Raw genomic sequence first — 17,193 nt, 5'->3', positions numbered from 1 at the left:
TGCGATGTTATGTGGTTGTCAATCATAGGTATGTAGGACTGTGAATTTTTATTTCTGTTTGTGTGTATATTAGGTAAAAATAGATAAAAACAATAAAAAATGTGTGGAAAAAGAACTCCACCGACAAGACACACAAGGTGGCTTGGTGGCTCTGCAAAAAAAGTTAAAATTTAAACTAACTAACTAACCACCCACACCACTTCCCCACAGGGGTTGGCAGAGAGAATCGAACGCCACACCACATTGTCTTTGCAAACATTCTTCGCCTCTTCTACATTCATGCATCTCCTCATACATACCCGAGGTTTATTACGAATCTTGACCCGGCTGCTTTCAAGTATTTGACGTACCTGATTGTGCAAGGTTTTTATCGGTTTTCCTCGGTCTTCCTCTGCTTCTTTTTCCAACTACATTATCCTCATAAATTTGTTTAACCGTTCTTTCCTCACTCATACGTTCCACATGTCCATACCATCTCAACACACCTTTCTTAATTTTATCGATAGTACTTATCTCAGCCTTGCATTATTTCCTTATTTCATCATTCGAACATCTATCAAACATCGTTTTGCCACACATTAGTCTGAGGGATCGCATTTCGACTGCATTTAGTCTGCTTTCATCATTATTTTGCCAACTCCATGCTTCGCTTCCATACATAAGAGTTTATTATGTTTATATTTTTTAAATGAATGTATACAGTATTTGTATTAACAAATAAATGTTTTAAAAAAAGGTCACACATGTATAAAGTTACCATTTTAACCAGCCTTTGATTGGTAGTCATATTCTGTTTGACGATGACTCTTTCCATATTCTTCGTCATCTTTGTTGAGATATCGAGTTTTATTTAAACCTTGTATTTTCCAGATTTGAGCCTGTTATGCAGAGAATAAAGTCACAAATATGGGACAGTGTAACGGATGTAGACCAAGTTCCCATAGGACTTGCCAAGGGAATATTTCCAAATAACAAATATTGCCAAGTCAGCTTACAGCGTACGATAGAGTAAGTAAAAAGATTTTTTTGAGTAAAATGAAATTTCAAGGACGCGTCACGTTTATTAGGCGCATTTCGTTACATGAGAGAGAGAAAGATATAAGTAAAGTGGATCAAGAGTAAATAATAGACGATTTTTTTATATTTCTTAAGTTAGCTTATGTTACAACTAATATAAACTATTATAAACACTTAATTTACTACATCTACATATTTATATATATATATATATATATATATATATATATATATATATATATATATATATATATATATATATATATATATATATACATATATATATATATATATATATTTGTATATATATATATATATATATATATATATATATACATATATATATACATAAATATATACATATATATATATATATATATATATATATATATATATATATATATATATATATATATATATATATATATATATATATATATATATATATATATATATATACATAAATATATACATATATATATATATATATATATATATATATATATATATATATATATATATATATATATATATATATATATATATATACATATATATCTATATAAATATATATTTATATATATAAATATATATATATATATATATATATATATATATATATATATATATATATATATATATATATATATATATATATATATATATATATATATATATATATATATATATATATGTATATATATATACACATTTACTTACAGTAAACAAAACATTTATTTTCATTCACCCTTTTCATTCTTCATACATTCAGGCATCTCATTATACATTTTTAAACTCAAAAGATGATGATAGAAGTCTGACCACAAAGTGGCTGAAATAAAATAAACTTTTACTTGGAAAATACCAGTTTTTCTAAATAATTATTTAGACACGTGTTTCAATGCATGAAACATGACTCTAATCAATCGAAAATAAAAGAGTTTAGGATATTGTTTTGATTTATTCTGTTATATTAAAGGAATTTTATTATACTTAAATTTCTAATCGCGTGGAAATCTAAAATTTAAAAAATCATCACATAAGTGTCAGTAAAAAGCTGATTGATTGATTTTTTAACGAATATTTTCGTACGCTAATTAATTTAAGGATAAATATCATATCAAGGACTTTTTTTTAAATAATCAAATTATAATGATAATACACTGTTCATAACAGATTTATTGATAATTTCATGTTCGTTTCAATACTTAATCATTTTATTGATTTTGTTGATACATGACAAGGAAAAATTATCCGTAATACAAATTTACGTGAATATTCGTCTTTAGTGGATGGACGTACGTGATACTTTATATCAATTAGCCTGACTAAAGTAGGTCGGTGTTTATATAAATTTGACTCTGGGGTCGATGGATGAGCTGTATCTAGATCAGCGATTCTCAAAAGGTGATCCGCGGAGCCGTGGGACTCCGAGGAGCCTCTGCGAGAGCCCCGTTAGGCCTCTGCGAGAACTTCTCATTAAATGGAAGGAATTTTATCAATTCATACAATGTTTTGTTTTGTATCATATAATTGTGTGTGTATTTTTTACTTAGTTTCATTCTTCATTTATTATAAAAATAAAATTACCAAAAACTACACAAAAAACAGTATCGATAAACTGCTAACGAAGCAGTTTGTTATAGGGCTTTAAAAGTAATCGTCTAATCAAATAAACAAGGAAACAAAAATATCATGTTCAATGTACATTTTCTTATATCGATACATTTATATATTTATATATATATATATATATATATATATATATATATATATATATATATATATATATATATATATATATATATATATATATATATATATATATATATATATATATATATATATATATATATATATATATTTATATATATATATATATCCGCCTCCGTAGTGTAATAGTCAGCACGCTCGGCTACCGTTCTGGAGGTCCCGGGTTCGATTCCCAAGGGGGGTAAAATAAATATAAGTGATTTTTTCACTCTTATATTTATTCAATATTATTACCCTGGACTGGTACCTGAAGCGGAGGGCTGATCACCTTTACTTCATGTGTAAACGATCAAGATAACACTGCGTTTATATGACGCAATGCCCTATGCATCATTGGGGTGCTGATAAGGGTTTATTATTATTATTATTATTATATATATATATATATATATATATATATATATATATATATATATATATATATATATATATATATATATATATATATATATTTATGTATATATAAATAAATAAATGACCAAGTCACGTTATTAGTTTTACATGCTTAAAAATTATTTCAATATTTCTTAACAAAGTATGCAAACAAAAAAGATACGAATTTAAATAGAAATTATTAAAATATTTTCAAGTTATCCAAATCTTTGTTCACAAATCTGGGTTTATCCACTTGGCATTTATTTTTATATTTAAACTTCATATTTCTAAACTCCATGTTTTGCATATTTTAAAGTTCATTAAAATAGGCAGTGTTAAAAATGGTTCCTTCGCCAATAAAGTTTGATTAGCGATAATTTGGAGGATACTTTTTTTTACCGCTTATTTATCCCTTACTCGATAATATTACCCCTAACTACACCTTCATGAGGTTTGATGATGTTAAATTTATATTTTAAACTGACAAATATGATAGTTTAACGTGTTAAACAAAATTATGATACTCCAATTACTTTAAAAAAAAATTGAACGGCGTTAAATGCATTTTCCAAGCGTTTAGACGCGTGTCTAAAATGTGAATTTTTTAATTATATTAACCACACCACTAAAATTTTGAAACTCGTTTATATATCCTAAATTTAATACGTTCTTTCATATGTGAGTTCTCGATAGCATCTATGGTTGAATTGAGTAAACTATTTTTCAATAAACGTACGTAAGATTCTTCCTGAATTATTTACAGGCTTCTCTTAGTAAAGAGAAGCCTGAAAAAATGATTTTCAATTATTTTAAGCTTAAAATTTGACCAGTTATTTTGTTCACAACATTTTGAGTGTGTCCAAATCATTGTTCACAAATCTGGGTGGCAAATCACTTTCAGGAATTATTTTTATATTACTCATACACATCTTACACTTCGCTCATTCCTTTCAACAACGTCATATTTTAAAAAACTTGATTTTCAGGAGATCGTTTTAAATGTTTAAAAATATTATAAAATATATTAAAAATAAATATCAAGCCACTCATTGAACTTTTTACTGTGTAACAGATCTTTTTAGGTAAAACCTGAATGTTTATTCTCCATTTTAAAAATATTGTGTATATTTAAAAAAATATTTTAATAATACCTTTTCTTCAAAATGCAAAAACAACACTTTCTGCCCTGTAGCGAGTTAATATTAAGTTAAAAATATACCGCTTTTGCTGGGATATAGTACAATTTCTGCGCATTCCAAAAACATGCAGAACTGAAAATTCTGGATATATGACGTTGTTGAAAGGAGCGAGCGACTTGTGTAAGACCGCTTTTGTGTTAATGAATGCAAATACGAAAAGTTTCAAGAACTAAAGCTATTCTCTCCTGTTATTTTATTTATGGACCATGTATTTTTTTATGGGTAGAATGGTGAATATTACAAGCATATAAAGTGATCACTTATACAAATTTACGACAAGTAATTAAAATACCCAGACTTTCATATTCTTCATAATCTTAACAGATATTTGTTGGGATCAATTTTGCTCATTTATTGCGAAGTATACACATCCACTTAAATTTTGAAGAGATATAAACTAAACTTGGTATCGATATATAATTTTTTTTAAATTTAGCACTTGAATATACCACTATATGTTTTAATTTGTACTAGAAGATGAAAACATCTGTAAGTTTTCGAAACTAGTCGTATATATAAATAAAACTCATTACAGTGGTTTATTCAAGTGTTTAATTAAAAAAAATCAACATGTCATTCCACAAAGTTAATGCCGAATCAATAAATAAAATAAATATGGTATTAATTCTTGTATAAAATAGCTGCTGGGATGACTCGCCTCACGTAGGTCACTTCCTAAAACACACAAATGAATATATTACATTGATGCACGACCATCTTTCGAAATTGAATCTCCTGCCACATCCAGAGAAGTTGCTTGCCAGAATAAAGATAAATTGAACTCATATATTTTACTGAGGTTATAAGCACTAGTCGTTTATATAAATAAAACTCATTTTAGTGGTTTATTCAAGTGTTTAATTATATAAAATAATTAACATGTCATTCCACATAGTTAATGCCGAATCAATAAATAATATAAATGTGGTATTAATTATTGTATAAAATAGGAGAGGAATGTTTTCCAAGGCAACTAACAAATATATAAAAATCGTTATTGATATGTCAGTATAAAATAACTCATAATTGGAGGTACCCAGATTTGTGAACAAGGAATTGGACACACCCAAGATGTAGTGAAACGTTTTTAACTTTGACAGCACATTATTTGAGATTTTGATTGCAGATACTACATGAAGACCTTCTACGATTCGACCACCATTCACTACCATAAAGGCAGCGAGGGATTCCACTACAATTTATGCAAGGCGCCATCTCTGTTCATGTTTAGTAAAACTGATATTGTCGGGTCTGTAAAAATTAGCGAATCTATCACCAATATGTGGATAGAAAGAGGAGTAGATGTAAGTATTTGTTTAACACCAATACAATTATGAGAGTCTTGAGTATATACTCGTAACTGATGGGGAAATTTAAAGGAAGCGTGGTCCTAGTAGAAGGCTAACATATTGGCTGTGCAATATAAGAGATTGGACCAATATTAGACATATCGCTCACTCCTTTCAATAACGTCATAAATCAAAAAACCTGATTTTTCAGGAAAACGTTTTTAAAGTTTAAAAATATTAGACAATGTAAAAAATAAATATCAGGCTACTTATTGAACTTTTTACTGTGCAACAGATCTTTTTAGGTAAAGCCTGAAGGTTTTCCTCCATTTGAAAAATATTTAGTATATTTAAAAAAATATTTTAATAATACATTTTCTTCAAAATGCAAAAACCACACTTCTGCCCTGTAGCGAGTTAATATTAAGTTAAAAATATGCCGCTTTTGCTGGGATGTAGTACATTTTCTGGGCATTAAAAACATAACAATGAAAGACATGAAAATAACTGAAAATTGACGAATTTTGATTTATGACGTTCTCGAAAGCAGTGAGCGATGTGTGTAAACTGTTCCGGGTTGTGCAAGATAGAGAAGCCTTCGCTAGTGTGATTGCCTTTGTCGGGGGGACCTGACACGACATATGAAGAAGAAGATAGTTCGTTTATTATATTTCTGATAAAACTTGATGATTTGAAAATAAACATACAACATTTGTATAATACCAATTTGGAGTTTATTTATGTAACAATACTTGTTTCTCATTAACAGATGATTTTTTTTACAGAAATATGTTTATTATTTTTTTTTTACACAATTATCCTAATTTAATACTATTTTTGTGAACAAAAATTACATTTATCATTATTTATTTATTAAATTATTAATTTATTAAATATTTATTTATTGAATATATATAATATATTATTATTATTTTTTACACAATTATCTTAATTTTATGCTATTTCTGTGAGCCTAAGCGGCTTATTATTAGAAATGGGTATTTGTAATTGTGGTAGAGTGGGTTCGAACCGAAAAACTCGATTTAAGAGTCCGCGACACTAACCACGGGACCACAACACAAATGTAAAACAATGTAATGTGAAAACAGTTTGTATTTTCATCTGTGAAGAACACCATCCTCATACATAATTTTCAGACATACATTTTTTTATAGTAATAAAATTACATGAAATTTATTGATATAGACACGACTAGTTTTAGAATTAAAGATGTTCTCATCAACAGGTGAAAATACAAGTAACAGAACAGTGAGTTTGTATTTTCAACTAACTCGAACTAGTCATGTTTAAATTAATGATCTCAAAAGTGGTCATTTACATACTCAAAAGTGTTTTATTTATTTTATATTGGAATAGATCAGGAACGTGAATGAAGTTCTCAAAATGTTAAATTTCATTTTTTTTTCAGATGAAACTGCATTGCTGGGACGACTCGCCTCACGTCGGTCACTTCCTAAAACACACAAATGAATATATTACATTGATGTACGAACATCTTTCGAAATTGAATCTTCTGCCACATCCAGAGAAGTTGCTTGCCAGAATAAAGAAAAATTGAACTTATATATTTTACTGAGATTATAAGCACTATAAATACCCAGATATCCATATTCTTCTTCATCTATGTTGATATATCAATAAAAAAACTTGATATAGATATCTTTTAAGTGACACAAAATCCAGAATTTATGAACAAATATTTGGACACATAATTTTTTTTTGTGAATTATGTTTTTTGTGTACATTATTATTTTCCTATCCGAAATATGTCAAGTAATTTCACGAATGGATATCAATAAATTTGTGATAAATTATACAATTAAAAATAAAACCCTTGTAGAAGACCACTTTTGGGTTTATCAATATAAACACGACTTGTTTCGAGAAGTTCATGAGAACATCTTAAGTTCACGAAACTAGTCGTGTTTAAATTAAGAAATTCAAGAGTGGGTTTTATACAAGTGTTTTAATTCGTACATTGAAATCATCGTGTTGTTGCACAAAATTAATAAAAAATCGATGAATAAATTTATTTTAGATGATAAAAATGTTTTTTTACGTGGTTGACAACAGTGCAAAGAAGAATTTATAACAATATTATCTTTTTTCAATACTTAAATGCAATTTCAGATAAGTATTGATAAATTGTAATGCAATCTGCCACGGGGGGTCTTATCAAAATATAATGATTAAATTATGCACATTTTTAATTCTGATTAAAACATGTCAAAAATTTAACCGTTAAAACTTTTGTCATCATATTTTTTCAAGACAATCATTGGTATCTCCATTGCAAGCAATGCACCTAATAATACCAACTTTTGGTCATATTTTAGTATGGCCCTAAAACAGGTTCTTGCAAATTTTGGACTTAATAGGTGGTGCTGTAATGCATTTATTTTAGAAAAAAATAATAAAGTTTTTTGAGAGCACACGTTGCGCCTATTTTATTGGATGTATCATTTTTTTACACTTATTATTTCAATATATTTACCAAAATGTTCAATATTATTACCAAATATTTTATCAAATGTTTTTGAAAAATAATAAAATACAACTGTGTAGACCCTAAAATTCTGTTTTTGATTTAACATTTACTACATAAATTAAAATGGAGTTCTAAAAATTAAAAGCCAAATCAATAAATAATCTTTTTAACTGTGATTTTTTTAACAGCTATCAAAATTTCATATCTTTTATTGGACTTGTCAACACCAAATTAGAATGAATGAGAAAAAATATTAAAAAATATTCAATACGTGTCAATCACCAATATACAATTTAAAGTTTCGATAAATATTTTTGCAATGTTGGTTAAAATCTATAGACACGTGATCCAATGTTCGAACCTTCCTAGTTTGTTATTTATTTTTATCGAGTATTTACAGGGTTATCTTTATATATATATATATATATATATATATATATATATATATATATATATATATATATATATATATATATATATATATATATATATATATATATATATATATATATATATATATATATATATGTATATATATATGGTACATAATAAAGTTTGGACGTCTATTGGACATACATCGGAAGCTGCCCCTAGACGCTACATAGTTATAAGACCTATGTATGTGTAGTGATAGATAAGTTTATAAGTGTGAGGTAAGTTAGTGTATACCTAGTTTATAAATAAACTCAAAGCCTATAAAACCTTACATACAAGTCAAATGCATATATTTTTGCATGGAATTTACGTGAAATTAATGTAAGTTTGAACACAAAGAGTAAACTTACTCGCAAGCAGAAATAGACTGTGAAACTTATTAAATAGTAGCCTAAGTAGGGCTATTATAAGCGGTGTTGCATAAACCGTAACTACATTTTAGAGTCACATGGACATTAGGTAATTCCAAATAATACATTGTCATACGTAGCACAGTTATATTGGATTGCAGCATTGAAAAAATGCCATTTCAGGCATTTTTTTATCGAGATACTTTTTTCGCCAAGATTTAAGATAAGCAAATATTATGATACGATACATAGTTACCAGTGAGGTAATGAATTGCATTATTAACTCATTTATAATCAGAAGTGATAACGCTACTGTGTATGTCTTATGTGGTCATGCACTTAAAAAATATATGTATTTTAGCGACAAGACGTTGATATCACTTCATTTTACATATTTTGTTTTCAATCTTAGTCCTCATTACGGAGGGTTGTGACCCTTGTAGAAGCAGTTTTAAGCAGTTGAAGCAGTGAGACATTTAACTTTTATAAGAAAAAAGCAAGGGTATTGCATTTGAGCTGTATTTTGAGATTGTAATTGCACAGGTAAGTAATTAAATTTTATAATATAAATTAGACACCTCAATATAGATATTTTTTTTATAATATGGTTTATAAGCATTTCTAACAATCTTAAAATAAAGAACGCAGTTTTCTCCAAAAAAGAGACTAAGCTCTTGTACTTGGAGAGGGACTTACACTTGTTTAACAATTTATTTTTATTGAAATTATTATTATTTTTTCTCTCTTAGATTAACATTTTAAAAATTCGTTTCATTTATTTTTAATCATTTTAAAGTCTTAATTTTTTTCGTCTTTAGGAAGGTTGTTGAAGTGCTTTGTTCCCAAATATTAAAAGTTCTGTTGGAATTATAATTAAAATGTAACTTTGTTTTAAAATCACTATAAATATTTTGTTATAACTTAATTATAATGTCTACCAGTTTAAGAAAGAAGCTTAAGTAGATCTCAAGTGGCTTTTTTGTGTCGATTGGCAGTCACAGTCAAAAGGGATCAGGGATGATGAGTGATTGGAAACATATTTAATTACGGACTTTTAGCAAAATCATTTACTTGTGTATTAATTACTTGTAAATTATTATAAATTGCCTTTTTAATTTCTAATATTTCTAAGTAATCTAACTTCAGTCCGCTATCGTTATTATTAAAACCCTTATCCGCACCCCAACGGTGCATAGGGCACTGTGTCTTATAAACGCAGTGTTATCATGATCGTTTTACACATGAAGGAAAGGTGATCATCCCTCCGCTTCAGGTACCAGTCCATGGTAATATTGAATAAATATTACAGTGAAAAAATTACTTTTATTCATTTCACCCACCTTGGGAATCGAACCCGGGACCTCCAGAACGGTAGCCGAGCGTGCTGACCATTACACTACGGAGGCGGATTATATATGTGTAATATATTTAGACCTTTATTTTTATCAAATGAGTGATTATTTTTTATTAGATGATTGGCAAATTCAGAATAATTATTATTATTTGCACATCTTGTATGCTCTTTACATCGGATGTTAAAATTTCTAGATCACCTTATAGAAAATGAATCACTCATTTGTAAACATAATAAACATATTATTTTTTGAAGCGACGAATTGTAAAATATGATAAATATACGAGCTCTTCTCTTCCCCATCGATGACATCTAAAAAATGTAAGCCGTTTTTAACCACAACAAAACTATTGTTTTTTTTATTTATTGATCGATATCATATTAGCTAATTGCTAGGTATCAAATACGTAAGTAACTGGACAGATACGATCTAGTGCAGTATCAGGGCCATTCAGCAGGAGTTCGCGATATCATTTGGTGGATTGAAATCTGATGAGAGCCTTGGATGATTGATTGGAAAAATCAGTTCCTTTCTATGGATATAATCACTGATAACAGACTTATTAGATAGCTGATATATTTAACCCTTTAGATAAAAAATAATATAGATTTTATTTTAAGAAAAACGACTTATAAATAGAGTTATAAAGGGTCCGCCAAATAACATTTTTTTTTTGAAAATGGGGCGCAAAACATCGAGTGTAGCTTCGGCTGTGTGGCACGTAGCGCCGTCTTGTTGAAACCAAATGTTGCCAATATCCTCCTCTTTAATTTTTGTGAACAAAAATCCGTTCAACATGGCCCGATAACGATCGCCATTGACTAACGGCCACTCCTTGCTCATTTTCAAAGAAAAATGGCCCAATTATGCCTCTGGACCAAAATCCGCACCAAACAGTGACTCGTTTTGGGTGTACCGGCTTTTCAATGTATGCGTGCGGGTTTTTTGTGCCCCAAATACGACAATTTTGCTTGTTTACATACCCGCCAAGATCAAAATGAGCTTCATCCGAAAAGATGATTTTTTTGGCAAAATCGGCATCTTCTGTAAGTCGAATGTCGCAATATTTTTCAGCGTTGTTCAAGCGTATACACAACCATATTCGCTTAGCGGAAGGATAAAACTAATTATTTGTCAAATCAGACATGAGCTAAGTGTTATCATTCACGAAATAAGCACTAGTTAAAAAAAAAAACTTTAGATGGCGGACCCTATATCATTAATTAAGTGCAAATAATAAACATTTAGTGTAAGTCGTTCTCCAAGCACAAGAACTAAGCCTTTTTTTTTGGAGAGGCATGGAGTGACTAGTATAAGATACATAAATAAAAAAATTATAATTTTATATATTTTTTTACACATTTTTGACCAGTGACCAGGTTTTGTTCTCACCGATATCATCAGAAAAGTAGGAAGCAAGACATCTATTTTATATATACAACAAAGCAGGGGTTGATAACCAGAATTTTATGTAAAATTTTCAGTCAAAATGAATTTCAATTGAGTGAATTAAAGTAGTTTTTTATTTTAATAATAATTACATAAAAAGATATGTTAGGCGCTTTCAGTATAATTTTAGTTCATTTTATCATAGAAATGGATATTGTATGTAAATGTAAATAAAAATCATATGGTATATAAATGTAATATAATAAACATTGTTGAAAAAACTTTGGATGGGAAAGGGTTAGATTCTGTGACGTTTCACGAGTTGTAAAAGTCATCACGTAGCATCGGAAAATAACAAAAAAATCAATCATTGATAACATTGAAGCAGTGTGCGTTTGATTTGATTTTACTCCATAATAGATTCAGATGAAAAGAATGTACACGCAGTATCATTTTAGTGAGTGAACGCGAAGGATCAAGTGTACCACACTCAACGTGAAGGATTAATTATTCTGGCGTTTTTGAAACTCTCCAATTGTCGAGCTTATTGTAAATATTTTTCTTGCAATAATTTTTTTAAAATTAATAATAATTTCTTGAATGATACTTTGTGGCACATTTTATGAACTTCATAAAATTAAACAATTTTGTTTCAATCACTTTTTATTTTATTATTAGTTCACTTTTACCTACTATGATTCCATAATGAGTATTAACCTATTATTTAATTAATTATGAGTATTTTAATGTTTTAGAATTTAATATATCCTGATGACGACAAAGTTCTTGTAGAAACCGGTAGGTTAATGTGTACTATTAATAAAAAAGTGGTTAAAACAAAGTTGTTTAATATATTATTAGATTAAAACCAATATTTTAGCTTTCCCACTTTATTTTTATTTGACCAGCGACCGGGTTCCGTCGTTACCGACATCACCAGTCTGTTGATGTCAGTAACGACGAAACTCGGTCGCTGGTCAAATAAAAATAAAGTGGAAAAGCTAATAATATTGGTTTTAATTTTATAATATATTAAAAATGCAATTCCATCACGAAGTGTCAGTGGATAATATAAATCTATTAAAAAGTTGTTTAATTTAAAAAAAATTGACAATAAACTTAGAATATTTATAAAAAAGTAAGAACTTAGACCCCACTTTTGTATTGAGTTTATTAATGTAAAGAAGACTAGTTTCTAAAACTACTAATATTCTCACCAGAAGGTGATTTGTTATTTTTATTTATTTAATAAAGTAACAAAAAATATGACAAATTCATTAATTTAGACTGTTCTATTTATAACATATCTTATAGTAGTTCCGCTGTGCCTTTCCAAAAAAGAGAAGGACTTACACTTAACTTGGACTTGGAGAAGGACTTACACTTACTTACTTACTTAACTTAAGGACTTGGAGAAGGACTTACACTTAACTGATTATATTTAAATAATAAAAAATTAAATGCCTATAATACATATAAATTTAAAAAATAATACACCAAAAAATAATAAAAAAAAACTTTTGTATCATTGATTAAGTATAAACAATAAACATTGAGTGTAAGTCCCTCTCCAAGAACAAGAGCTAAGTGTTTTTCGGAGAGTCACAGCAAAACTAGTATAAGATATTATTTTTTGACATCTCATCAAAGATGAAGAAAATAACTCCTGTAATTGGAGATAATCCAGATTTTGTGAACAAGTATTTGGACACACTCAAAATGTTGTAGTATAAGATATGTTATCAGTAAAAATGAATTAAATTGTTATATTTTTTGTACCTGTATTAAATAAATCATAAATATTAAAAAAAAATACCTGTTAATGAGAACATCTGAAGTTCTCGAAACTAATTGTGTTTATTTAATAAATAACAACTGTATAGTTTTTTCCACATACATTTTTTTGCCATTTTTTTAAAATTTATGGAGAAAAACTTTAAAGTGGTTATTTTATTAAATAAAATGCACTTCCACCAAAAAATACAAATAACCAGTACAAAACTTAAATAAAATAATCGTGTTATTTAATAAACTAAAAAAATTGAATCATACAAATGTTTTATTTAAAAAAAAATTAAAATCATTACTTTATTTTACAAAGTTATTGCGGAATCAATAATAAGCTGCAACCTTGTTTATTAAACTATTTTTTTAATTATTATGTTGCAGCAAAAATTCTAATAACAATAAAGCACAAAGATGTCTGCCCTAAAAATGGCAGTGACAGTTGTTGTTCGGAGTGCAGCAACGATTGGGTTGTCGCCAATTAGAAATACCAACTCCACATTGAGAAATGTAAGTATTTCTTTTTGAACTGTTTATTTTTCACATGGAAATTTAGTTATACTAATAAAAGTGTGTATAAATTTTACTTAAATCCATATTTAAAAAAAAATAATAATTAAAAATTCAAGTTGAAATATCGTAAATTGTTAAATACAATACATAAAAATGTATTGCAAAAAAATTAAAAAGAAATACGAAACAATTATTTAACCAAAAATAGATTTTTCCTATTATGATGCATTGAAATAAAATAAAACAACAATTATTGTCACATCGGTTAAATAATATAATTTTTTAATTAATGTTTTACTTAGTAAATACTACTATTTATAGAAATAGTGGTATTTACTATAGAAATAGTGGTATTTACTAAGTAAAACATTAATTAAAAATGGATAGATTTTACCACAAGTGACTGCCGAATCAATTAATGAAATAATATAAAATTGGAAAAAAATGTATACTTGATTTATTATATTTGTTAAAAAACTTGAAATATCATCAAAAAATGCCATTACAATCCTTAAATATTAAATATTAAAAAATAAAAAATGAAAAATATTTTTATAATATCCATTCAATTTTCGTATAAAATCAAATTCATAATTGTGTTAGACATTTTGTGTAGTTTTGAGTGTGTAAATGGTGCTATGGTGGTGAAGGGTAGTATTGTTTGCATGCTGTGTTAGTGATTGTCCTGACGAAGAGACGGGTACGTCTCGAAACCGGTAGACGTAAAAACCTCGGTGAGTGGTTATATACTAATTTTATTAACATTTTTGTAAAAAAATAAATAAGTAAAAAGGACTAACCACAAAGTAAAGGCTTTAAATATTAATAATATTGAGAATATCATAATTGTCTTTTTCGAAACTTTTTTTTTGTATATGTTGTTGTTTCTCAGATTTTTAATATTTTCATTTCGTATGAGAAATGTGTGTTTTCTAATTTATTTATTTCCGATTTAAGCCGACTGTAACAACATTGTGACAACATGAGGCCGGGTACAGCTATTATAACTATTATATAAAATAACTTTCGATGATTCAATTTATACTTTTGTTCCAGTGCAATATTTCACCAATGTTGTCGGGAAGTGGCACCTATTACAATATTCAAGTAAGATGTCTGAGCGCTAAGAGACTCACTTCCAATATGTATTACACCAGTCAAGTCGATGGTCTTGACTTGAGGATCGATCCCAAGACTCTCAAGTAAGTACCAAATATTTTTAAATTAAATTAAATTTTTTTATTAATTTATTTAGCAGTCACCCAGTGAAAGGATGTTTCTGCCAGTGTCAAGTGTTATTTTAAAAACGAAAAAATAATGGAAAATAATAATAACCATTAATACTAAATTTCAACATTGCTATTATATTCTTCAACATGTGGGGTCTGTTTTACCATTTTTATGAAATTATTCACACATTTATGTTAACAATAATAAAATTAGAGAACAAATACATAAATGCGATAGACATTCAAATTGATTAATTAAGTATAATTTGTATTTGAAGCACTAACTTTGTGATTTTCCATTTTATAATTAAAATGTAACTTTGTTTTAAAATCACTATAAATATTTTACTAAAACTTAATTATAATGTTTACCAGTTCCGAAATTAACCGCTTCTTTATCTTTGTCTTGATAAAGAAGTGGTTACCTTCGAAACCGGTAGACATTATAATTAAGTTATAATAAAATATTGAATTTATTATTAGATTAAAACCAATATTTTTAGCTTTTCCACTTTTTTATTTGACCAGCGACCGGGTTTTGTCGTTACCGACATCATCATCATGTCGGTAACGACGAAACCCGGTCGCTGGTCAAATAAAAAAGTGGAAAAGCTAAAAATATTGGTTTTAATCTAATAATAAATTAAAAATGCAATTCCATCACGAAGTGTCAGTGGATAATATAAATCTAATAAAATATTGATAATGATTTTAAAACAATGTTAGATTTTAATTATATAATATGATTAATTGAATAAATAATACAGTGAAAAAAATTATATTTATGAAACCCACCCTGGGAATCGAACCCGGGACCTCCAGAATGGTAGCCGAGCGTGATGACCATTACACTACGGACGATATATATATATATATATATATATATATATATATATATATATATATATATATATACATTAAAAAATGTTCATACTACTTAAACTGGAATAAATGTGTGATATACGAGTACAAATACAATATAAAATATTACATACTCGAAAACATAAACATAGAATAATATTATCGAAGACAGAATGTTATGGTGTTCTATTCTCTCTGCCTACCCCTTCGAAAAACCAGCGTGGTAGTAATTGAGTGAGTTAGGATGAAAGATACTATCAATGAGGAAAAATTATCATACACCCACTTGAAAGACACGTGCAGTCAATATTGACAGTCGTCGAAATCTATTTTTAATTACTTTAATCAGTACTTTTCACTTATCCTAAATCAGTTTGTTTAACTAAACGCTATCAATGAATCGTTCAAATCAAAATAATATTATCAATTAACCGCTTTGTTAGTTTCTCCTTCAAAATATTGAAATTAATCGATCGAATTATTCGATAAGGCTATTGAAATGATAGCGACAATATGTCGTCATAGATTCTGCCGATTGACTCGTCAAAACCTGCTCCGTCGGTAATTTAACATCAACATTTAACATCGTACTTGCAGAATTAAAAATTAATTCGAGCATTAAAAATTGATTCAAGCATTTTCAAACTTTTATGCAAAATTGTTCGAAATCTTATAAACCTAAAAAGGTAATTCTATTCCCTGTCCTTTCCTTTTCTTCTTTTCCTATCACTGTCATCTCCTTTTCTCTTTATCCCATCCTTGTCTCATGTCTCTTCTTATATATAGACTTTTCTTATGCATAGTTGTGAAGAACTGTAATTGGCACTCATGATTTTTTTGTATTCAGATTTATCATATATTGTAACTGTTGTTTTTCCTTCCAATGAAAAAAAAATAAAAAATAAAAAATAAAGTAATTTTTATATTTTTGACATCTCAACACACAAATATGAAGAAGAATATGAAAGTTTGGGTATTCTCGATATTATTAATATTTAAAGCATTTACTTTGTGGTTAGTTATTTTACTTATTTATTTTTTTACAAAAATATTAGTAATATAAGTAACTAACACCGAGATTTTTATGTCTACCGGATTCGAGACGTACCCGTCT

Source organism: Brachycentrus maculatus, unplaced genomic scaffold, assembly GCF_059751285.1.
Source record: "Brachycentrus maculatus isolate JH-2025_06_01 unplaced genomic scaffold, ASM5975128v1 h1tg000035l, whole genome shotgun sequence".
Classification (NCBI taxonomy): Eukaryota; Metazoa; Arthropoda; class Insecta; order Trichoptera; family Brachycentridae; genus Brachycentrus; species Brachycentrus maculatus.
Note: the sequence above shows the minus strand (reverse complement) of the source record.